Source organism: Syngnathoides biaculeatus, chromosome 5, assembly GCF_019802595.1.
Source record: "Syngnathoides biaculeatus isolate LvHL_M chromosome 5, ASM1980259v1, whole genome shotgun sequence".
Taxonomy (NCBI): domain Eukaryota; kingdom Metazoa; phylum Chordata; class Actinopteri; order Syngnathiformes; family Syngnathidae; genus Syngnathoides; species Syngnathoides biaculeatus.
Genome location: NC_084644.1, coordinates 12,022,055 through 12,048,183, shown reverse-complemented (window position 1 = coordinate 12,048,183; position 26,129 = coordinate 12,022,055). Strand labels below are relative to the sequence as shown.

At 43.0% G+C, this 26,129-nt stretch overlaps 1 long non-coding RNA gene across 3 annotated transcripts in view; it reads left to right on the top strand.

The window, feature by feature from the left end:
- Positions 1 to 285: 285 nt before the first annotated feature.
- The window catches only part of LOC133500987 (uncharacterized), a 301,872-nt gene continuing 276,028 nt past the window's right edge, over positions 286 to 26,129 (top strand). For all 3 annotated transcript variants that reach the window (XR_009795068.1, XR_009795067.1, XR_009795069.1), the window contains exons 1-3: positions 286 to 357; positions 1,622 to 1,760; positions 22,555 to 22,726. This is a non-coding gene — a long non-coding RNA (uncharacterized LOC133500987). The remainder of the gene's footprint in view (positions 358 to 1,621; positions 1,761 to 22,554; positions 22,727 to 26,129) is intronic.

Here is a 26,129-nt window from a genome sequence, read left to right as displayed (position 1 = left end):
CTGTTAGCGGTAATGTACAATGAGTTGTCACGGTGACACAATTTTGGGATTATTGATTCACAAAATCTTTCTAGATCATACTTTGTAAAAGTACACATTTAGTGGGACGTATTATGAGAAAATGTACCGTAATTTACGGCCTACAAGGTGCAACGTTTTTCACATGCTTTCATCCCTGCAGTCTATGTGGTGATGCGGCCGCAAGAGGGCACTCAAGCGGAAAAGCTAAGAATGAGACCGGTAGAATATATGTGCCGAGTAAGTGACTTTTACCAGCCCTGTTAGCGCTGCGCTAGTGTTAGCACTGTGCTAGCATGTTGCTGCTGTGTTGCTAGTGTGTCTCAATGATATTTACCGGTAAGTTTTATTTTAACCAGCCCTGGTAGCGTTAGTGCTTGCGAGGCACTAACGCTAGCTTTAGCATGGCTCTAACATTAGCACTAGCGTTAGCACCGCGCTAGTGTTAAACTCTTTCTGTGTACCGTCTTTCTTTGTAAATATCTCGTGCTTCAATGTGGGCACTTGCGGCTTTTACACAGCTGCGGCGTACGTATGTACCAAATGGTATTTCCTTTACAAGGCTTGTAACCAAGTGTGCTCTGTCGGCCGGGAATTACAGTACTTTTTAATTGCTACAAATAATCGGCTCATAGTGCCTGCTCAACCCTCAAGTGTGAGATTAAATAACCGAGTCAGTCTTTTCTTAGCTGCTTCTTTTCTGATCATGTTTGTAAATGCACCGTTATATATGTTGACGTATTATGACGTCAACAGTATTGCAAATTTACATAAGAGCACCTTCCCACGCAATGGTTGGACTATACCGTCTGAAATGGAGCATTCATTTCAACAAGAAAAGATGATTTAAAATCCGAGCATTTTGAGTTACGATCTTGGTCACAGTTCAGATTCATCTTATAAGTCAAGGCACCACTGTAATAGTGGTTGCAGAGATGTGATTTTAAAAAGTAGCCCGGCGAGTAAAAATTATATTCCAACCCGATTATTTTGCACCCGAGGCGAGAGCTCTGCAGAAAATTCCCCTGCTGCTCACGGATGGCGGTTAAATTTAGTCCAAGCGCCTGGATTTAGCCTCAACATTCCGAGGCCTTATCAGACATTCACCCCAAACAATTTATGTTTGTGTGTGCGTGTGTTTGTTTATTTGCTCGACGTGAGCAAACGCGGCGCGCAAAGCACGCGAGTCATGTTTCCATTTGAGGATTGGTGATTGACGGCCGACTTCCCCGAGAGTGCGTCGACTCGTTTCCTGGCGGGGAGCCACGGCGCCTTGTTCGCTTCCACAGCGTTGGCACAAGTTGCACGATTCACATGCCAGCGCACCGTTGCATCAGCAATAATCTTTCAAAACAAACAAGAGAGGAGGAAAGGGGATCAGGGTTTTCTTAATAGAAATGCCTTTATACCGATACCTCCTCCCATTTTTAGCACCTCCACGCGTTATAGCAATGCCTCCCTGTGATATGCAAATGTGCAACTAATCCTTTGTAGCAGCGTCACGATGTATTTTCGGGATGCGACATCATGTCATGTATCATATGTTTTTCTGTCAAGATACAGTATCAATAACACACCTTTTCGTAATGTTTGTGAATAATAGGTGTCCGGGTACTTCCCGGGACCAGAGCGCGAGTGACTACTGCTGACCTGATCTGAAATCCATCTATTTTCTGAGCCACTTATCCTCACGAGGGTCGTGGGAGTGTTGAAGCCTATCCGACCCGACTCGATAGAAAAAGGTATTGGAAAACAGAGTCTGACCGTGGACCGCGGTGGGATGTCTACATTGTTATGCATTTTAGGAACGTCTGCGTTATTGCTAAAGTTTTGCACCATCCATTCATCCATCCATCCATCCATCCATCCATTTTCTTTGCCACTTATCCTCACGAGGGTTGCAGGGAGTGCTGCAGCCTATCCCAGCTGTCAACAGGCAGGAGGCGTGGTACACCCTGAACTGATGCCAGCCAATCACACGGGACATAGAGACAGACAACAACCGTACTCACAATCACACCTAGGGTCAATTTAGGGCGTTCAATTAATGTTATTGGGATGTGGGAGGAAACCGGAATGCCCGGAGAAAACCCACGCAAGCACCGGAAGAACATGCAAATTCCACACAAGCGGGTCCAGGATCGGACCTGGGACCTTAGAACTGTGAGACCAACTCTTTCCAGCTGAGCCACCATGCTGCCCTGATCTGAAATTAAGAATAATAATAATAATTTGGTGTCCTCATTTTAATGTAACTGATTTCGCTCAGTTTGGACAACCCCGCTTTATGTCGGTCTATTTGCAACTTTAATCGTATTGAGAAGCCAACGCTCCAATTGCAGTCAGGTTGAGGGAGTTTGAAATTAGTTGCTGCGTCTGAAATTGTGTTCCTGACCTAAATATAGCCTGATTTGTTTTGTTTTCCCTAATAGGCGCTGGCATCAAACAATAGAACGCTAACCTACATAGAGAGTGCTGGTGATTCAATAACGTCGCAAAGTACCCCTAGTGCACGAGACGAAGGCCAAATTAGCTGAGTTGTATCAGCAATTATTGGGGCACACCGTGTACCTCAGCCCCCCTAATAGGTATGTAGAGGAGGCTTTATTCAATTAGCTTGGCGGCGAGGCAAGCGGGCGCGGGCGACAGTGCCGCCGTCTTCCCCTTATGAAACAACCTATTTAAGCTAAATCAACTCCCACTTAAGAGCAACGGTAATAAGCGCGTGGCGGCGCTTGCCGGCCCGCGGGGGCCCATCCGTCACGGCGTAATACGGGAGTCGGAATGAGCGATAATGCCTCGTCCTCGTACAGCGACTTAGCATCCACCGTCACCGTTGCTGCCGCCGCAGGAGCAGCTCTCGCGTGCGGCAGATAACATGCCACGTTTGTGTGGGGCTGCAAGTCGGTGTTTTTTTGACAGTTTACAAGAAGTACTTGTGTGCTAATACACAGGTGGCTCAGTTTAGAACAGCCTTAACGTGCAGTCTACTACGCTGTCATAATTCACCAGAAATTCCCCCACATTTATTATTGTGTGTGTGAAAACTGAAACATCACTTTAATGCTTTTTACCGCTTGTCCAAAATGCGAATGAGTGTATTTTTTTTGCCTCTCTGTGATGTCACATCAGTTTGTGCGAGTGCTATTTATGCTAGTATACTAGTTAAGACTACTAATGAGTCTCACGTTAAGGTGTTTTGTATGTGTTGAATAATTTAATTATTTAATACAGTTATGTACATCGGTTTATGACTGTGTACATGCTAGGTACGTGGTGTAGCTACTTTATGATCGTCTCCGTTTTAGGCTCGTTGCCGCCATCTTGTGGCATCTACACGCATTACAAAAAATTATAAAGGGGTCTCAAGTATTTGCAAATTTTTTTCACAATTCACAGCGGGGGTCGGCCCTGGTTCCCCTCGAGCTGCGGGGTTCACTTTGTCCAATGTCGGTGACCCACGTGGTTTTCAGTTCAGTGTTTTATCCAGGGTGTAGCTACCCCCAAAATGAACATAAATGGTCAAGTAACAGAACCGGTTCTCGTTCGAATCATGTTAAATTTTAATGTGTAAAAAAAAAGTTCAATACTATTTTTTTTATCTCAATGTTAAGATCGATCACACTATACTGGCTGCCACTCGTTTTCTTGTGCAATTAAAATTCTGGTGAAATTCCAATTATACAGTATATGCACTCGAATTTTGATAAATCTTACTTTACAACATCAACCCTGTTTAATATTTTTTCGCTAGTCATTTTAGTTACTTGTGTATTCTTATTTCAAATAATGTACTTTTTTCCCCCCAGGCAAATATATGGTGTAATTCTGACTTTTTCTACAGTGTTCGTATTTATTGGTCCTTTTTCCACCGTTGGAAGAGAAGACCGGTATAAACTGATGAACCCATGAATTTACGTTTTAATATTTCCAGCATATCAAGCACACTTTGCAACTTAAGTGAGTGTCAAAGTTCGAGAGCACCGTTTCCCAAATTTGGTTTTGGGGGTAAATGAGATTTTCCTTCAGGAAAGCCTTAATTATATATATAAAGACCAAATCAGCTCTTCAAAGGCCTCATGCCACAGACACAATGTTTGATTTATTTTGGAAATATAATTTTTTTTTTATAGATAGCAAGCACTGTAATGTTTCATACAAATTTTTAACAGCTTGCGATTCTGCTTTTATTTAGCGTCGTTAGTCTTATTTCGTCTTTTTTTTCCTGAAACGGCTAAATTGCCATGCTTATGTTTTTTTCTTTTTATTAGTTTATAATTTTTGGTCCAGAATCATATTTCATGCAATGGGTTTTTTACCAGGGCGGCACGGTGGTTTAGCTGATAAAGCGTTGGCCTCACAGTTCTGAGGACCCGGGTTCAATCCCGGCCCCCCCTGTGTAGAGTTTTCATGTTCTCGCCGTACCTGCATGAGTTTTTGTCTGGGCACTTCGGTTTCTTCCCACATCCCAAAAACATGCAACATTAATTGGACACTCTAAATTGCCCGTAGGTGTGATTGTGAGTGCGACTGTTTGTCTCAATGTGCCCTGCGATTGGCTGGCAACCAGTTCAGGGTGTACCCCGCCCGCCTGCCCGTCAACAGCTGGTATAGGCTCCAGCACTCCTCACGACCCTTGTGTGGATAAGCGGCTAAGAAAATGGATGGATGGAATTTTGCATTGGCTGTTCTAGTTAAGCTACTTTCATCATGCTGTTCAAATTTTGACATCACGAAACCAAGACGACACCTTACAAATTGATCAACAGTACTTAACGGATGGGTTCAAACGGGATGTTTCCAGAGGGAATCGACCTCTGGGCGTAGAGTGTCATAAGCAGTTGTTAACGGAGACTGGAAGAGTCACAGAAAGTACATTGACCTAGAGTCTTTGGAAATATTCATTGATCAAACACTTGTTGGGAATTTAGCTATTCTGCCATTGTTGTTGTTGTGCAAAATGTACTCAAACATTGAACAGTTGGACATGCGCATTGAAATGTTTAGAGAAGGTAAAATTCAGTTCACTTTTAAAGGTAATAGCGTATTTTAGGTTCCTCATGAAATTTGACTTGAAAGTCAAAATCCCCTATGTTTTTGAAAGAAGTGAAAACTGAATGTGTTAAGCAGCAGCTAGAATAAATAACATCATTGCATGTACCAGGAAGGGAACAAAATGGCAACCACAGCAATGCTTCTATTCTGTATAATCCACAATGCATTTAAAATGTGGAAAAATTGCAATCTGTGAAAACTAAATTCTGCAAAAAGTGAAGGTTTGTCCAAATAAACATAAACAATTATTTTTAAGAGAGGGATTTTCAGGGGGGTGGGGGGTTGGAATTATGATCCTGACTGTGTGAAATCACGATAAATTCCAGGCGTAACATTCTTGAAAGAACCCCAAAAATCTCAGCAGCAACTGCAAACAAACAGGGGAAAAGATGTTGACTATTTTCCGGTCTTGAATCATGAATAACTAAATGAAAAGATGAAAATAACAACAAAACAGGGACTGAATGGTGGGAACAGAGGAGGAGGGAAAGGTGGGTGTATGGCAGAGGGTGGGGGGGAAGGGTACCCAATGAGCGTCACGTTTGAAACGTTTGAGAAATTTCACGGGCATCTTTCTGTTTTTGCCGACGACATATTTGTTTTCCGCGTCGCGCTCCTTCTCTGCACGGCTCATCAGTGTGGCTGTTCATGGGTAATGACTCCCACTGTGCCAGGTCCTCTTTAAGGTTTAGGTACCCAATCTCCCCCCCCCCCCACGCTGGTCCCCCACCCCCCACCATTCCGCAATGCATTATTCATGGGTTCACAATCAAATGAGGGAACAACGGTTGGTAGCACGAGACGTGGAGCATGGCTCTTCCTTTTCCAAAAGTCCCCTGAGGTGCCCCAGTCTGGTACCCACCATCAACCACACACACACACACACACACACACACACACCACACACACACACACACACACACACACACACACAATCCCACCCCTCCTTGACAGTTTATTTGAAGGGGTGTGGGGTCCAGACACATTGACTCCATCCCTCCATGCTGCGCTGTCCACCAGTGACCTCTTTTACCCTTTTGGGGTACTCGTCATATCCTGTTCACCACCACAGGGTACACTCAAATTGTCTGGCACTCCCCCCCCCGCCCTCTGGACAAGATGTTGATTCAACATCACTGACAAGCTGTTAGACCTCTGAAGATCATTGCCAGCTAATTCTAGATTTTAGATTACGTCTATTGATTGTACCTTAATATAACAAACTCTTCAGTGGTCTTCTATTCATGCATTAACTTCAAAAATACTTTTAAAAACATGTTCTGAGACTTTTTTGTGTGTCCGCGTTCCGTTATGATAGTCTAGAGCGTGGGAACATCAAATACTCAAAAAAGGTATTTGGACTGTCTCCTGTGGGGGGGAGAACCAGTAGCCCCAAGAACCTTTTGACATTGCAAGAGCGGATATTTGTTTATTGTTGTAACACCCCCCCCCCACACTTTTCTAAGAAACTGTTTCCTCCCATTATTAAATCAATTAACTGCTAAAGAGAATGCAAAACTTTATTCTTGGATTAAGCAAAAACATTTTGAATATTTAAAAAGGAGACTTTGTTGAAGCATCTTACTTTCAAAGTCCATTTTTGTCCTTGTATTTATGAAATTATAGTCAAACTTTAAAAGAGTTCAAGAGTCCACCAGCCAACCAATACTGCTCTTTCCTTTTGTGGTCTGCCTAACAATGTCAAACATACAACATACTTGAACACCTGAGAAAACCAATGTTCTTATTTGGTACAGTCGCGTTTGTTTGCAATTACAGAGGTCAAACGTTTCCTGTAGCTGTTCACCAGGTTTGTACACACTGCAGGAGGGATTTTGGCACACTCCTCCACACAGATCTTCTCTAGATCAGACAGGTTTCCTGATTCCTCACCTTTCTCAGGATCATTGAGAACCCACGAGGTGATATCTTGCATGGGGCTCCACCCCGTCATGTTTAGCTTCTTCCATTTTCTAATGATCGCTGCAACAATGGACCTTTTTTCACCAAGCTGCTTGGCAATTTCTCCGTAGCCCTTTCCAGTCGTGTGGAGTTGTATAATTTTGTCTCTGTCTTTGGACAGCTTTTTGGTCTTGACCATGTTACAATTTTGAGTCTTACTGATTGTATAGGGTGGACAGGTGTCTTTATGCAGCGAGCTCACACAGGTGCATCTGATTCAGGATAATACATGGAGTGGAGGTGGACTTTTCAAGGCGGACTAAGAGGTCTGAGGGTCAGAATTGTAACTGATAGACAGGTGTTCAAATCCTTATTTGCAGCTGTATCATACAAATAAATCGTTAAAAATCATACATTATGATTTCTGGATTTTTCTTTTTCGATCTCTCTCACAGTAGACATGCACGTACGATGAAAATTTCAGACACCTTCATGATTTCTAAGTAGGAGAATTGGCAATATAGCAGGGTGTTCAAATACTTAATTTCTTCACTTAGGTAATAGCCAATTCAAATATTTATTTGACCTGGTAAATGGGATTTCTGCTTCTGACCCTCAGCACAACATCGGCACATCGCTGCACTAAAAAGTTAGTCTTCATGCACAATAGGAAGGTGTAATCTATGAGGTTGTAAGAGATGTTTGTTTTGAATATCATCCATGTAGTTTGTAGAATTAAATCTGCATGATATATATTCATGTTTAGAACTGGCTGGCACGTGGATGACTGGTTAGCACGTCTGCCTCACAGTTCAAATCCGGCCTTGCCTGTATGGAGTTTGCATGTTCTCTCAGTGCCAGATGCATCTTGGTATTTTATATTCTGGAGGAAAGCTTTTTTTTTTTGTCTTGGCACTCTAATGTGGGTAGAGTATGGTTTGATTCACATTTCAAGGATTCTTGGGAAGAAATAAGATATGAAGTAATAATCTAACTGAAATAGAGAACTTTGTCATGGTATATACTGTACCTCAAAGCCACTGATGTATTCTCTGCAGATCTGGTCTGCAGATCACCTCAGCTTTCTCAGCCCAGAAATATGCCATTATGCTGCGCTTATTATCCTCATTACTGGGGCCGCAGGAGCGGCGCTTGCTTCCATCACGGCCTTCTAATGCAGGGTCTAATGGTTCTGACCTGTGGGGGACACAGGTGGTCTCCAGACCCCCCCTTTGATTGGTTGCATTTCTGAAGCCATTCTGGCAATGGAGAGGGTCTCAATGAGTGGTTAGTGTGTGGAGCAGGATGTGTTCCCAAGGACAGGAATCTCAGCCCTGTCTTAATGCCTTAATTAAAAAGGTTAATTCTGATCGGGACCCCATTTCAAATCTGTCCTTAGCGGCAAGCGCCCTAATGGGGTGACCCGAGAGTCACATTGGATCTCACCATGTGATTTTACTGTCATATTTTGAGAGAGATATTCTCACTTTGCAATCATGAAATGCTTGATATACAGGGTAGAACTATAGTTGAAATGTGATCAGTGATTTTTTTTTTTTTTTAATAATTTGAAACCCAAACCTGTGCATGGAAGCCAAAACTTTAACTTGAAACTGTTACTCTGGTTTGAGACCTTGCTTTTAAATCCTAACATTTGCTTGAAACCCTTATCCTTAACTGAACTTCAAAACCTTTATTCTGGAATGAACACCCAAACAAAACGCTCCCTTGAAACATGAACCTTATCTTAAAACCTTACCTTGAAATCTTAACCTTGTCTTCAAACCCTACGTTAAGTCCAAAACTCTGTCCTGAAACCCTCATTTGTAACTCAGTTGAACCCTGTTTTCAAATCTTACTTTCAGACCCCAAATGTGGCCTGAAACTAACTGGAACTGCAAACCGCTCATAAAACTTTGCTTGGAAACCATAACCCAGCCTTGAAACACTACTTTTAGAGCATAACCCTATCTTAAACTCCATCCATCCATCCATCCATCCATCCATTATCTACCGCTTTTCCGGGTCGGGTCACGGGGGAAGTAGCTTCAGCAGGGATACCCAGACTTCCCTTTCCCCAGCCACTTATTCCAGCTCTTCCGGAGGGATCCCGAGGCGTTCCCAAACAAGCCAAGAGACATAGTCTCTCCAGTGTGTCCTGGGTCGTCCTCGGGGTCTCTTTCCGGACCTCACCAGGGAGGCCTCCAGGAGGCATCCGAATCAGATGCCCCAGCCACCTCATTTGGCTTGACACTGTGCCCCTCCCGGATGACAAAGCTATTCACGCTATCTCTAAGGGAGGCAAAATCTTGAAACCCTACTCTCAGACCCTAACTGTGGCTTGAAACACAAACACAAAATGCAAACCAGTGTGTTAAAACCTTACTTTGAAACTGTAGCCCTGTCTTGAAACCCAAATTTGGATCCCAACTCATGCCTTGAAACTTAACTTTAGTTTGAAACCCTCACAGCAGCCTCAAAACTCTCCTCTGCCACCGTCATTCAAAACACTAACCTCGTACTGATATGCGATGTACGCAATTAATCCCATTTTAGTCCTACAGCCAGTATACACTGTACTTCTTCCCAGAAATTGATTTTCACGCCAGAGCTGTTACTTGTTTGCATCCCCACCACACAGCACACTTTTGTTATTCATAGCAATCAAATAAGTGAGCTGCTTGAAGAAAGTTTGTCGTCTCTTCTTTCTCCAGTCGTCACCTGCGTAGAATTGCTTTCATGGAGACAACCGTGGCGTGGCGGAGCCTTCGGCACCGGCACCCGCCGCCGCCGCCGCTGCCCGGCCGCCGTCCCGCTAGCCCTCCTTCCTCCCCCGTTTTGGGGAAATGAGCAATTCTCTCATTGTAATAATGCGCTTCTGTCATCCCCCCATTATCGGTGTGATAAAAGATGAAATATTCAGGGAGGCTGGCCTCCTAACCTGATCTGGGCGCGATATTGAGCCTGTGGAAAATGAGTTTTATCAGCTTTAATATACTCCTTGGCAGACTGACCCTTGAAATTAAACATTATTACAGAGCGGATATTTAAAAAAGCGGGGCCACAAATGACATCAAAATGAAAATATTAAGGAACATTACGGCTCCATCAAGTGGCTTCCCCCCCACCGCCGTCCCCCCCTCTTTCAACCAACCATGATGCTCTTGGTGTCACTGTTATCTGTGTGCATGTGTGTGCACGCACGTGGAGCTGGCAGTGGAATAATAACAAATTCCGCCTGTCCCGCCCGCTTCATACGTCTGAATAAACTAATTATGGCTCCACGCGCTCATCACCTGCTTTATTGAGAATGCAGCGCAGAGGAACAGTGTTTGTTTATAAGTGTGTGTGTGTGTGTTTGCATGCCAGAAAAATGGTAATAGTGCACAATCAAACCGGTGTTTGATGTGTACACGACACACTGCAAGTGATAGTCACGACTGTGTATGCTGTGCAGTGCAGTACAGTAAGTACACGTGAATGTACTATGATTTTGCACAAAAAAAGTGGCCATGCTAAAAGAAATGTGTATGACTATATTATTTAGATAATTTATTTAAATGGTTTGATTTAGTATATTTTCATACCAAGGACAATTTTATTGTTTTGAAAACTGCAAACTCCACCTTTAATATTGTCCTAAAATGTTTACTAACCCTAACCCTATTGCCTCAATCAAAGAATTCAGACCATAAACCATTTTTTTGAGACTGTTCTTGAAATCCCCAACCATGTCTTAAACACTCTTCTGTAACCATACGTCGAAACTCTAAATTCATGGAGTCCAGTGATCAAAATTGTATAAAATAATTAGTCATCACTATACTATCATCCAGATAAACTAACGCGTGGAGTCATTTTCCCTAATCACTTTAAACCTAAAACCCACGGATGTGTGCTTCCTCCTCAAAATGCGCAGAAAGGTGACTGCAAAGTGCGCGCTGATTTGTCACTTTGCGACGGCGTGGCGGTGTATGAGCAATGCAATAAAGGCGGAGGAGAGATCTGATTTGAATAGATTTCACAGGAAGCGGGTCCTCAGGGCGGGAGTCGGATGAGTAAACGGTGTCCCCGAGGAACGAATTAAAACTTTACTTTTGGTCATGGCGAAACTCCCCCAGTCCCCCCTCCTGCCCCCCTCCTTTTCCCTCCCTCCGAATAATGCTACTCGGCTTATCTAAATGTATGTGTGATGACTGATGTGTGTCTGTTTGCTCACGTGTGTGAGTGTGTGTGTGTGTGTGTGTGTGTGCGTGTACCGCCATGCAACAGAACGAGTCCCCTTCACCCCGAGGTTCTGGGGGTACGCACCCACCTCTCTCCGCCAAGCCTGGATGAGTATTCACTGCATCAGCTCCCTCCTCTTGAACCCGGCATTGGAAAACTAAGCATGTCCACATACAGTATGTAGCGTATATTCTGTAAATTAGTGTCAGGGAGGAGTACGCTCTCATCACCATTTCATAAAAGTTTGCATTAAAAACGTTTATTTAGGGTTGCTTGCTTACTTAAAATGTTTTATACTCTATCTGTATTACATTCCGAGTTACAGCAAATATAATTAGGGTCTCCTAATGGAGTTACTGTCATGTTAGTGTTTTAACTCGAGATTTCAACCTAGACTTTCAAAGTAAGGTTTTAAGACGATGTCGGTAGTAGAAATTGGTAAAAAATGTTCAAGTACTGTATTTTCTGCACTATAAGGCATTATAAATCACACCTCCAATAAATGCCATATTTTAAAACTTTTTCCAATTATAAGGCGCATAGAATAGACGCTAGAGTAGAGGATGGGGTTACGTAATGCATCCATTAGTTGGAGCTGCACTAAAGGCTCAATATTGATCCAGATATAAGGCGCACCGGATTATAAGGCACGCCGTCGGTTTTTGAGAAAATTAAAGGCTTTTAGGGGCGCCTTAAAGTGCGGAAAATCCAGCAACGTCTAAGCGTTAGCTTTTCAAAACAAGGGTACGGTTTCATATTGGGGTTTCAAGCCAGAGTTTGCCTTTCAATGTAGGGTTAAGGTTTCAAATTACTGATTAAAGACAGGTTTAGATTTCAAATTGGGTTTTAAAACCGGAGTTAGACTTTCAAAGTAAGTATCTAAGACAAAGTTAGGGTTATGGATTTCATTGTGGTTAATGTGTTATTTTTATGATGTACAGCATTGTGGTGCAATTTTTTTGTTGTTGTTTTTGTCATGGAGTGTAAAATTTTGAGGTACAATTTATCCGATTTTGGCCAAAGGGGTGTCAAATTCGTTTTAATTCAGAGGCTACATTCACCTCAGTTTGATCTCAACGAGGCCAGACCATTATATTTGGGTTTTTATAAATACAAATTTCCGATATTTTCTATTTTTGGTTCAAATAGTGTTTAAAGTACGTTATATAACTACATACTACACGAAGTAGGCTTACTTTGCATTTCAAATTTGGCATCTTTTAGCCTTCACAAGGCCATCAATATCAGATGTCAAATCCTATACAGTGTTGACTCGGTTCTTGACCACAGTCCGTTTCAGAAAACAGAGAAGTGATTTGTCCGAAAACCGAATCGATGTTCCCATTACAATGAATGGAAAAAGAAATAATGCGTTCCAAGCCTAAAAAAATTAGGCTTTTTAGAGCATTTTATTTTAGCTTTTCCTGATAACAAACTGCATAGTAGATATACATGTATGGTTTATATACTTTATATGATGAAGTAACTTCAGAAATATATTTATTTTTTGCTTAAAACATATGCTTTAGTAGTAGTGTATCCTCAGATGGAAGTGCATTGCCGTATCGGTATCAACTCACCCCCCCAGCCTTGTAAACTTTTTTTTTTTTTTTATCAACAAAAGTGCAGAATAACTTTAAACAAGCAACTTGTCTTCTTTGGAGCCATGATTGGGGGTTAACACGGTGGTCCTCGATAAGAAGAAAAACAACAGTAACTACCAGGACATGTCTTGTGTACAGAGGCTGTGTTATACAGAATAATAAAAGTGCGCTGGTTGCGCCGCGCGTGTTATGTCATTTCTGCTTTTTTTTTTTTTTGGGGGGGGGCATTCGAATAGACAATAACAAAACCCATCGTGGGTGGGTCAGCTGCTTGTGATGCGCGCATTGTTATTTCTGTATTGTTGGGGGGCGTTCAGATTGACAATAACAAAGCGTGTCGTGGATGGGTCAGCTGCTTGCGCCGCCCGCATTATGTTATTTCCGGGTTTTGTCGGGGGGTATCCGAATTGACAATAACAAAGCGCGTCGTAGGTGAGTCAACTGCTTGCGCCGCGCGCATTGTTATTTCCGTTTTTTTTGGGGGGCGTTGGAATTGACAATAACAAAGTGCTTTGTGGGTGGGTCAGCTGCTTGCGCCGCATGCATTATGTTATCTCCAGGTTTTTTCGGCAGCATGGGAATTCACAACAAAGTGCGTCGTGGGTCAGCTGGTCTGGCCGTGCGCAATATGTTATTTCCGGGTTTTGTCGGGGGCTTTCGAGTACCGATTTTCATTCGAAAACAGAAACAAGAAAAATCGCGAAATTTTCGTTCAAAAACTGATTTGTTTGAAAACAGGGACGTTGGAGAACCGAGGCTCTCATGAATTTCTGAATGTCATTTAAGTGGTAATTAAAGTGATTGTCAGTGCGCCCTCCACTGGACAGACTTAGCAACAACAGTTACTTTCACAGAAAAATGACAGCTAATGTGTTCTTCACGTTTCACACGTTGCCAAAATCTTTCACATGGGCTAGATTGGATACACTGACCGGCCGCTTCTGCCCATATGTAACACAACAAAATGTTCGAAAATCAAAGTGATCTGAGTACTTTCTGGATGCACTTTTTGTTTTAGGTGTACATTGACGGGGGGATGGGGTGGGGGCTAAACCTTGCATTGTGTCAAATGTGTAGGTAAAAAAACGCCTGTATGATGAGCCCAAGCAAAGACAAAAACTGAGATAAAAGCGAGAAAAAGAGGATGAAAAATTGGAAAGGGAAAATGCGGGATAAACACCACAGGGGTTAGTCGCCAGGAGGGCAAAAACAGCAGAGGGATAATGGTTCTCTCTATCCTTCTCCCCCACTCTCCCTCTCTTTTTTTCCCTGCTACTTGATTCATTATGCTGATATACACACTATTTGCTTCCTGAGCGAGCACCCCCCCCCTCCTCCATTCGTAGAACACTCACATAAACACACGCACACACACAGGAGCGCGCACACACACAATGAAATGAACGGCAAGGTGGCGTTGCGGCTGCCATAAATATAGCAAACGACACAGCCCGGCAGCTGAGCAAGGTCAGCCCGGGCCCGGGATGACAGTGCCGTGGGCGCTGCACCGAGCACTTATTAGGAATACACACCGAAAGCTCATTAGGACGGACCCCCCGAGTCCCCTCCCCGCACCCCTTCGACCCCGAGCGCACATGCACGCAAACCTATCCAAACATTGATCCATTTACTGTTTAATTGCCAAGTGCCGGTCCACATTCATTCCAGTGTGGTGACGCCGTGCTCCCCCGTGGGGTCCAATTCACCTCCGACGCCATTTTGGCTCTTTAAAGAAGTACAAAAAGCCAACGTCGGAATACGCCAACTTTAAAGTCAGGGTTCAGTCTCTGGTAGTACCTCCGAGCCTTGAATATTTGACTTTTTGGGCGGAATCTGCATATTGAGATGGGAATTGGGAGACGTGGCATCTGTAAAGCTGACATTTTGATGAAGGAACTCATAGGAAAAGGAACTGTGTATGCGTGTCTGTGTGGTTAAGAGTGTGCGTGTGTCTGTAGCAGCTACAATTGTATCTGTGTGTATTTGTGTGAGTCTATTTGTAACCGGTGTGTTTGTCGTATGTACCCCGTAGATGAGTGCGCCTTTTTGTTTTAGCAGGTACAGTAGATGTGTGTGTCACTGTGTGGCATGTTCAAGTGTGTGCACGGGCGTGTGTGTGTGTGTGTGTTTTTGTGTGCAAGTGAACAGAGAGTACTTGGCTCATGCTCGAGACACGCCTGAGAGACTCTGTGAGTGTTGCACCCACCCAACCCCCCCCATCAGACACATGCTGGCACGGCACACACACACATGCACACTCTTGCCCATCCTATTCCTTCATTTCTCCTCCTCAATACATTTTTTTCCATTTAATCCTCACGGTACAGTCCCGCAGAAGTTGATTAAAATCAATTCTATTGCCAACTCGCCTTCTGGGTCGCAAACTTTATTAATCTCCAAGGAATTTGGGTGGGGGGTAAAAGTAGGAACCGTGCCCCTCTTTGCCACTACACATGACAGAAGAAAATGCATTGAAAACCGTGCCCCGTGTTGACCTCCTCCCTCCTGCCCGGCCTCGGGGCCGGCGGTCGTGGGTTGGAGGGGCGATGTCAGTCTGGCAGGCCCCGGGGCCCGTCAGGCGACTAGTGGGCTGTGACGGGCAGCAGCCCCGCGTCCCTCTCCCCGCAGTCTGGCGCCCGCTGATTCCAGCTTGCCAAAGTGACCTCGCTCAAACTGTGAGCAGGTATTAGAAGCAAAAATAAATAATCATGAAATAAAAATCAGCGCTCACGTCGCCAAAGTGATCCCCGGGGCAGCTAAATGGACAACGTGATGCCTAAAACCAATGGGTAGCCCTCATAATATCATACAGTATAACATAAGTCATACTGTAACAGGCAAGTGCATTATTATTGGTTCGCACAAAGTTGCTGACTCATGCTAGCAAGTCGCACAAACGTTACATGACTTTGATCTATTCTAGTTGTGCACTAATCTCATTGGGAGAAAATTCTTTTTTACCGTTTTCAAGGAGTACGTTTGTTCGCAAAATTGTCAGGGTAGGGGACCAAAAAATAACCCGGTGCTGTCATTGCTAAATATTTCTGCGTGAAATGTATCAGAAAGTGGGCAGCATGGTGGCTCAGCTGGTAAAGCGTTGGCCTCAGAGTTTTGAGGTAGAGGGTTCAATCCCGGACCCGCCTGTGTGGAGTTTGCATGTTCTCTCCGTGCCTGCGTGGGTTTTCTCAGGGCTCTCTGGTTTCCTCCCACATCCCAGAAGCATGCGACATTAATTGGACACTCTAAATTGCCCGTAGGTGTGATTGTGGGTGCAATTGGTTATTTATCTCTATGAGGCCTGTGATTGGCCAGCAACCCGTTCAGGGTGTATCCCGCCTCCTGCCCGTTGACAGTTGGGATAGGCTCCAACACTCCCCGCGACCCTTGTGAGGATAATCGGCTAAGAAAATGGTTGGATGGATGGATGTTTCAGAAAGTGGAGTTGGGGCATAGTTTGAAAGTGGCTGCGACTCTGCACCCAGGCAGGCTTCCAGGTCATGGGTGGGGCAACGTGATATTAGGGTGGTATTACATGAATTAGGTGAACACAACTTACAAGTTTAATTCATTCTGTGACCACACTTTTAACGCAAGACTTGTATCTCAAATCATCATTTCCCATTGAACTGATTGGAATGTTAATTAATCCCTTCCAACCCGACATTGTGTTCATTTTGGTGTTTGGGGCTTGGCCACAACGGGGCAGTAAAATAGAACAAACGTTTCACAACTTAGTCAATAAAAAAAAAATGTTTTTGCAGAGAATTAAAAATATATGCCTCTTGGTCATGCTGTATGCTCTGCCTACATGTTGCTTCACTGTGTGTTCGAATAGCAATTAAAAGGTTATGACTGCAACTATTGTTAGTTTCAGTAGCCTATCTATGGCGTTTTGCATTCTGTGTTAGCATTAACATTGCAAATACTCCTAAAGCAAGACTGCTGTTGATTTAAATACCCGCAGCGTTTGACAGTAAACCTCAACTTGGCATGGCAATACACAGCCTGAACTTTTTGTTTTGAAATGAGAGATTAAAAAAAGTTTGACCACTGCGCTGCATGGCATAGTTATTAGAATTTATTTTTATAGACTATACTGTGGCTGTTTGTCTATGTGCCCTGCGATTGGCTGGCAACCAGTTCAGGGTGTACCCCGCCTCCTGCCCGTTGACAGCTGGGATAGGCTCCCGCACTCAAGCAAACCTTGTGAAGATAAGCGCTATGAAAATGGATGGCTAGATCATACTGTGATTTTTCTTTTTTTAAACAATGGACAAATTTTTGTGGGTGTATGATAATTTCAATAGGGAAAAAAAAAGATTTGATCCAAATAACATTTCCTCACGTGTCCCTTTTAAAACACTTTTCAAACAAGCGATACCGCAGCGGTCGCTTTTTGGAAGTTCCTCTCCGTTCTCGAGGAGTTCGGAGGCGGCGGAGGGGCGTCATAATACTGAAAATAAAAATTGATGTGGCAGGAAAGCGCCAGGTGCGCGCGACACAATTTCCCCACCGCCGCCGCCGCCGCCATCTCTGGTGGCAAAAACACGAAACCGCCGCCCGTCTCCTGCATCCCTGAGTGGGGCATGCGGCGAGGTGACAGCATCAAGGAGGAGAGCTCACAGTTTGCCGTTTCCGCTTTTTCTCTCAAATTCTCCCGACTTCACATCCAGCTCAAGTACTCTTCGTGCACAAAATGTTTGTGTGCGTGTATTCCTCGCAAGCCCTTATCCCCCCCCACCCCCACGACACTTCTCGGTGCCCCGCCCCCTACCTCAGCCCCGCGGAGATGCGTCGGGGTCAGGGAATATGGGGAGAGGAACAGAGGGAGGCCGCACTCGACGACTTGAAAGGAATTGTAATGAGGCGGCGGCGGCACAGTCGCTCTCGCTGCTGCCGCCTATTCCCACGACAACAGGCCCCAAACAAATAGCTGCATTTGAAGTCCCCTCGTTTTAGGGCTTTGAAAATGTTGCCAGTGTCTATTCGCGCGCTCGTTGTTGTTGTTGTTTTTGCCGACTGTCTTTTGCGCGTGTGTTTGCCTACCTTCCTCAGCAGAAACTGTCCCTGCAGCTGATTGGCTTTAATGTCTACTCCGAAAAGGATTTCACGATGACCAGACTATATACATATATTTTTTAAATATAATATTTGGTAGCTACTGCAGTGCAGTGGTGTACTTCCACTTTTATCAAGAAGCTTCACAAGCTGGATAGAAGTAAATGTTAACAGAACTCGTATTTTTTTTCAATTTCCCCCCTCACCCTGATTGAATCACAGTAGTTGTATAAACAATATTTTCCTCCAGACCATTTCAGTTTTTATACATGACAGAGTTTGTCCATCATCTCCAGGGCTCGAGTTAATCTTCCCCGTTTCTTGAACAAAATAATGGCTCACATCTCAATTGACAAGTTTAATCAATGTAGAAGCAGAAACCAGAAATATCCTCCCCAAATGTTTTTTTTATGAAGTCTGTTCATTGTGCTTGAGAATTTAGTTGAATGGACCTCTTTACATCAAAGAGAGGGCTCACCTGAATTAAATGAATTGTCAAATGAAGTATTTGTCATAACCACACCAACAATTTTCTTGGTTTTCATGCAATTTGCCCGACATTAGCAGGGATTCAGTTAATTAACTCAAGTTCTTAAAATATGAATGCCACACCTCAATTAAAAAGTTGACAAATGTTAATGCCGCTAGTTGGAGAAACTAAAATTTTCCTCCAACAAATTTTCATACAAAGTGTCTCTATTCCAAGCAGGAATTCAACCCCATTTTTTGTGAACATTTTTGCCATTATTATGAGTACATTTGATAACACGAACTGCCTGAAATTTGTACCAATTTGTCTGATTTCAAATTGTCTTTTAATTCCATTATTTTTTAAATATTATTTTATTGTTAATCTGTTCACAATTTCATCCCTACTTACCTCAAAATAACACCCTATTTTCTCCTTTTGGGCAGAAAAATGTCTGTGTATTTGGAGAAATAAAGGCCTCCTTTCAAGTAAATATAAATGCCTTACATCTAGAAATTAAATTTTGCTAAATATTCCTGAAATATGCCATAGTCCACTTTATAGCTCCCAAACTATCCTAGTACTGCATATATAGTATATAATTCTTAAATTCAGTTCTTAAAAATACTTCCTCTTGGATAAATGCCCTTGGTCCTGTTTTGAGGATAAATGGTACGTATAAAAATAAAAATTAATCACTCATCATGTAACAAGTGAAGAGTTGCTAACCTGGCAATATTTGGACAAGGTTCACTTTAAAGGAATATAAAATAAAGTGAGCGATTAAGGATGAGATGAATGGGGGTGCGCTTTACTTAGCTGTCTGAATTAATATTAATATCCACGATCCGCCCACCAAATCCCCCTCCCTAACCAAGCTTTTGTGGGCATGTGCACGTTTTTTTGACAACCTCGGGACGCGTGTATAACAACCCCCCCTCGTGAACCCGAATGTCTTTTATTTGTCAGTCCGGCGTCTTTTGCGCGGTCAGCTGAGCGCGGCCGCGTCTGGCCGCCCTTTTCGGATGGCTGACGTTTGCGCCTGAGCTCGTTGAGCCCCCCACCCCGCCCAGCCCTCGAGTTGCGGCATGTAAACAGTAAATAATAAACAAGTGCGCTAATGCATTATTGAGGGAATCACTTTCAGCATCTGGGACAGCATGAAACGTATACAACACCCCCCCCCCCACCCCCATAAATTTTCAAACTCATTATCATTGGTGATTCTGCACGAGTTGTTGAGGCTTTCATATTAGAATTTTTTTTTTCTTTTTAAACAGTCTATAAAGGTGCCTGTTTCAAGAAACATGGAGCCTCCCCCATTACCCCCAAAAACCTTTTTCATAAGCAAAATAGTACTTAATAATATAATTGATGAAAACATGGAGTGATAACATAATTTCACAAAATAAAAGGAATTGAACAGTTTTTGTGTCATGAATTAATGCTGCAATCCTGTTCATTGTGCTGCACCTGCTGTTGCCACCATGCCTACCGAGAGGCAGCATTATAGTTAATTATCATCATGTAGACGCACACAAACAAGGATACAGTAGTAATCCTAGTACTCCTATAAATGACTCCGTAATCTGCTCTAATATTGCGCTTATGCCTGTGAGTATCGTTATATGTCTATAAGTGTTGCTCCACCATTTGTGTTCAAAGATCTCTGGCTTCGAAAACTGCAACTATCAATGCTAACTGTTAGCCTGTCCATGGCATTTCGGAATGTTTGTCAGTATTAAGATGAGTGGACTTCCCTTGGACAAAAGTACATGGTTACTCTAAATACGTGTGTAATTATCTTTATTTTAATTATAGTTTGACAGTAAGCCTCCATTGGGAGTGGCTTTAAAAAGACTGAAGTCTATTTTTTTGATGAATAGTTCACTATTTGGCAAACTGTGCTGGGGTAAAATGATTTCCCAACCACCACAGAGTGCTCATACCTCAAGGGACCAATGTAGTGTTTTTTTAATTGTTTTTTGTTGTTGTTGTTGAATGTACAGTGAGCCAGTATTGAATAATCTAGCAGCAGTAAGCCCGATTGTTGGACACTTGGGTAACGAAAATCTCCACAGCAGTGTCTTAAAATCCCTTTTGTAAAATCATTTGCGCTACTTTTCAAGTCCTTGCTTGGTGCAATTGCGCTCAGAGTCAGAGGCACGTGTTTAAAACGCGAGTCCATCTTTTATTTCCATGCATGCAAATGCATTGGGAAGACTATTATCAGATGCTGTAAGCTTCTCTCCCCGGCTAAATGCAGAGGGGTTGCGTCAGGAAGGGCATCCGGCGTAAAACTGTGCCAAACAAATATGTGTTCATCTGAGAACACGCTGTGGCGACCCCTTACGGGACAAGCCGAAAGGAAAAGAAGAAGAAGAAGATTACATATCAAAACATGACAGGAAAAACTCTTCAGATGTAATACTTTAGTTTATGGACTCAATGCAACACAGATGTGAAGGTACTGTCGTGCATATGTATTGGAAAGACTTCACATTTTATTACATATCTGAATCCGAAAAAGAGACCAAATAATTTATTATATTATAAATTGGTGGACTCCATGCAACACAAATGTGAATCATTTTCTTACTCTGTACAAACAAATTTATTCACACTGTACAATGAATTTTAAACTAAAGCATTAAGGCAAATTGTCCATGAAGTCGGGGAAATATATTTAACACAGACGAGAAGCTGTTTCGTATTTCCAAATAAAAACACTGACACAATTTAATCTGATTTTGTGATGCCTGTAAAGTTGGTGTACTCCATGCAAGCACAGATGTAAAACACTTCTTTGTCCCCTACACAAATATACAATCATCTTTCGGATGTTGTTTTTCAAACTCAATTGACATTTCATGATGTATGAAAACTTTCTACCAAGTGCTTCACATCTAAGATGCATGGCCAACATGCGGCACCAGTAAAGTGCTATTCCAGCCCAGGACCAGTATAAAGCATTCCAGAGTTCCTTATGCTTTTCACATTTTTTTTTCAATTTTTACTGCAACCATTCGGTTGCATTTATAAACAAACGTTATATCCAACAATATTAAAGTCACTTCACTGGTGTTCTCCACATAGCACCTCCTCTCCAAATAATTGCGTCTTGCTTCCCGCCTTGTCGCCAGCTATCATCAGAAGTGTGTTTAAAATCAGCCGTGTAGCACGTCGACTGTTAGCACACAAACAGCGGCGGCCCGACCTGCCGCCGAGCGTGTAAATGGAATATCCTCCTCCAGTGGCTTATTGAGCAGCATAATTACGTCGCACATATTGAATTCCGCTAATGTGCCAAAGGTAGCTCTTATTTAATACCGCAAACTCCCGGGAGGAGGGCTCGGGGAGGGTGATTTGGAGCGCACGTCTCCTCGCTTTGTAGCCCGGGCCGCTTGCTGCGTTAGAAATATGTCACTTGTAAATGCGGCGAAAGCGTACCGGGGACCCGAGTCGTAATTCTGCGATGGTCCCCTGAACCGAATGTGATTATTTGGCCCTTTAGCGTGCCGTATATTCACGTGGTGACTCGTTCATTTCCAGGTATAAAGCATTCCGGCTTTTGAGGAAAATTGATAAGGGATGCCAACCCCCTTCGATTTAGCCCAGAAACTCCTGGAAAAAATCAGAACCCACCCACCCGTAGACATTACCACTGTCTAATAGAGCTTCCCGATTTACCGATAATATTGCACCAATTGCGTGGATTTCAGTTTGGATCTGCTTGATGGTGTCGTTTATGAAGTACTGTGCCAGCTCCATACCAAGTATCTAGGCATGCGGACACTAGTTGGATTGTTTGGGTGCAGGGGTCAAGTGATACAATGGGGGATGTGCAACATGGAGTCTGAAGACAAAAAAAAAAAAAATATGAAAGTGGATGTTTCCAGATCGAGTCGGGCCTCCAAGACGTATCGGATATCTGCCCGTGAAAATGCAGTGTCAACTTGACCTCATCAACAGGAAAAAAAAAAAAAAAATATCCGGAGCACAGCTTAACCTTTGTATAGACCAGTCATTATCTGGAGTGGTATGTGGAAAAAGTCACTGGAAAAGTATATATATATATTACTGTATACATACTGTACGTTTTACTGTATGTAACGTTAAAGTTCCTTACATGTGTATTTAATTTTTGGGACAAAAAAAATAGTATACTTATGAAAGTGAGCTAGTGCATTTTCTCATTTCTGTACCGCTTATCCTGTTTAGGCTCTCAGGGCTCTGGAGCCTATCCCAGCTGACTCCGGGCGAAAAGTGGACTCCACCCTGAACTGGTCGCCAGTCAGTCGTTGGCCACATAAAGACACGGACGACCATTCGCACTCCCATTCACACCATCTGTGAGTGGGAACCGATCCCACGCTGCCTTCACCGAAACCAGGTGAGTGTACCGCCACGCCATCCGCGACTGGGTAAAACATTACAATTGAATTATTTAAGTACTATTTTGTTGTATTGTCAAGCGCAGTGTTAATTTGCACTGTGCCTAATTTAAAGCGGTTTACAATTCTATTCAATATGTATATATTCAGGGTGTACCCCGCCTACTGTCCAAATATAGCTGGGATAGGCCCCAGCACTCTCGCGACCCTTGTGAGGATAAGCGGCTCAGATAATGATCCTGCTTTTGGAATAAAACCTTGGTCTTGTTTTTGATGAAGACGAGGCCTTCTGCTTTAACGGTGGTACTTGAAGGTGCTTGTGCAATTTGGGAGATTTTGCATCCAAGTTGTTCCGTCAGCGTAAATATTTTCGATATTTAATGTTGTCTTTAGTGGTACCAATGCGTCTTTTGGGTCCATTAACAATACATAAGTCATCTTGGAATGGTACTGTAAAACCACTAATCTAAACTTTATTTACATCATACTTTTCATCCAATATTGATTAGTCGGCAATGGTTCTATTTGTTACCCATGTTAAGTCAGAGATGACCACGATCAAAGTGTCTTGTAGTCTTCAATTGAATTTTCCCAAGAAAGAAGGCCTCAACTAACCTTAAATACATACATACTGGTCCGAGAAATGACAAATTTGATGACATATTTTCTTTTAAAATCTTTGTAAGGGACAAATGTGACAATTTTCTATGAAGACCGGAATGCGTATAGCTATTATATTTGTCTACCTACCAAATACAACCACAAGATGAATTATCCTCCCAGTAATTTTTATGCATAAAAAATGTTGTCCGCCAAAACAGCACATAGGTCGAGGTATTAATTAATTCATCTTTCATTACTTGAGAAGGAGTAGCTTAAATACTCATGTTACAAGTCAGTTGTCATTGTGAGCGTTGTTCCGGTGGCCCTTTGGGATGAAGTCTTTATTGGTTCTGGCTTGTACAACCCATTGAACGAAATTAGAAGAGATTCGGAGTGGCGATGTCTAATTTTCATGAAGGAACAATCCCCATGTTTAGCCGGAGGGCTTGTTCTGGTTATCAGAAGGTGTAGTACTGACGCACGCCTGAAGATGGCAGCCGAAACCTAGTTAGTCGTGGAAGATGCAGGCCCTTCTCCCCCAAGTCCCCCCACCTCCGACTTTTTCTTTTTCTTTTTTCCAAACCATATTCGTCCATGGGTCAACTGTGGTTTTGGATTTATTGTCGGATCACGCTTCAAAATGTCCGTTTGTTTCACTTAAAGCGCATAAGTCAACATTGAAAAATGCACTTTTAAACCACGTCATCTTTAACTGGAATTCATATTCAGGCATTTGTGTAAGTAGGCAAGATGGATGACGTCTCAAAACTGTGGGTAATACCTTGACAATGTTTCTTTTTTTTACATATTTTTCGATTGTGTAAGGTGTCCGAAAAGCAAACGGTTTAATATGATCGAGAGCAAAAGCTAAAGCTATTGTTTAGATTCAATACATTTGTTTATGGTCACTTTTTTGTTTTTGTTTTTAGTTTGTGTCTAGGATCACGCTAAATTGTACGAGAGCGTCCCTATTTCATCATCTTGAGGAGGGATCGTGTGCAATGACAATATTGATGATTTTAAGATTACCCCTTAAGGCCTGATAATACTCCAAAGATCATCTTTCAAAAAATCTCGTCATTTATTGCCTTGTCTAGGCTTGTTACCTTTTTTCCATAGTGGCAGTGATAATTTTAAACAATGGCAAAACAAATTAAAAAAAAAAAAAAGACAAAGACAATACATAACTATCTTTTGAGGTGACAAAATTCTCAAAAAACAGTCTGCAAACGTAAATGTTTAGCATTTATGATGAAAATGTTATATTGGCTCAGGTCCTTACAGAACTCAAGCAAAAGAACAATTAGCCAATCAAGACGCAAGCTGACTAAAACATAAAAAGAAATGGTAACAGGGTAGCTACGGATGAAGTCCAAAATGAAGGCCTTAATTAATTATCCTTAAAAATATTTGTTTTACTTGGCTGTTCTTAAAAATGCCTATTTTGTGTGTCATGGTGTCAAACCAGCAGACAATTGTGTGTTTGGTTTGCTGCCTGCAAGCTGTTAAAATGAGTGAAAACAAATCAACAACATTTTGTGTTACACCTGGGGATCTAATGAAAGTACTGTAAACCTGCAGAACCTTGCACAATGCAAACTTTATAGCAGGGTACACATACGGTCCATCAATTTCGAACTTCCACAGCGATGAAGTTTTGAGGCCCCCTACTAACACATGACAACGAGAGAAACGCTTTCCTGCTGCTCCTGTCGTGTATAATGTGCTACAGATGACCGATACTTCCACAGAAAATTGTTTTCGCCCCCACAGTCACCGAAATCAGTTGCAAATATTGAAAACAGTTTTTCGATTGAGAAGAATCGTTACTCTTAACACACCCCACACCACAGGATCGTCGGTAGGGAGGATTTTTCAGACATTGGCCAATTGGGCTTTGATTGCAAGAGAGGGAAAATGAAGAGTTCTTCGCCATTTTCTCATGATTGAGACTGGGGTGGGGAGTAGGAGGAGGGACGGACGGAGTACTCTGTCGCACCCCCCCCCCCAAAAAAAAAAAACAACAACCCCAAAACCTTTAGAATAATCTTTCAGAGATATAAGACAATCAGGCCTTTACTGGATCAGATCAAAAACGCTGAAATAATCGGAATGTCTACACCCTGCTTTAGACATATTTCCAAAATTTTGATGCATCTTTGCATGTGTAAGCCCCATTTCAGACAAAGAAGGGGGGGGGGCAGTGGAGGAAACAATGGGAGGTTCGGGTAGACAGGGAGTCGGGTGGGGGTCAGGGGTGGTGTGTGAGAGAAAGGGGGGGGGGGACACCCAACAGATGAGGGGTGGCGAGAGAGACGAAGAGGTCACGCGGGGTGGTGATCTGGCGTTCTTTATCCATGCAGGGAGTCTGGGTCATGTCTGCGCCGCCACGCTCCACTGCGCCATTATTGACTGCTCAAATTGATACCCCAGCGATGAGTGCGGCCACCTCATACGCAGTTAGCGTTAGCGGAGGTGCGTGAAGGAGAAGAAGGGACGCACAAACTGCTGCGATTTTCATGCTAAGGACACAACAGGGTGCACAGCTAAAAGAACACTTGGGGTAGGCGGGGATAGGGAGGGGATCCCCCCTGTGAAAGGGTAAGAGTAAGGGTTGGGTGAGGGTGGGGGGCTCTTCCTGGTCCAGATCAATAAATGAGAAGCCATGCAAGTATAACCATATAATCATTGCTCTCCTCAGGCCTCAAGGGGCTGCGATACAGAATGTTTTATGCTTTGACACCTGTTGGCGCCATCCTGCTCCATCTTTAGCTGATTTGATCATACTTAAAGAAGTCA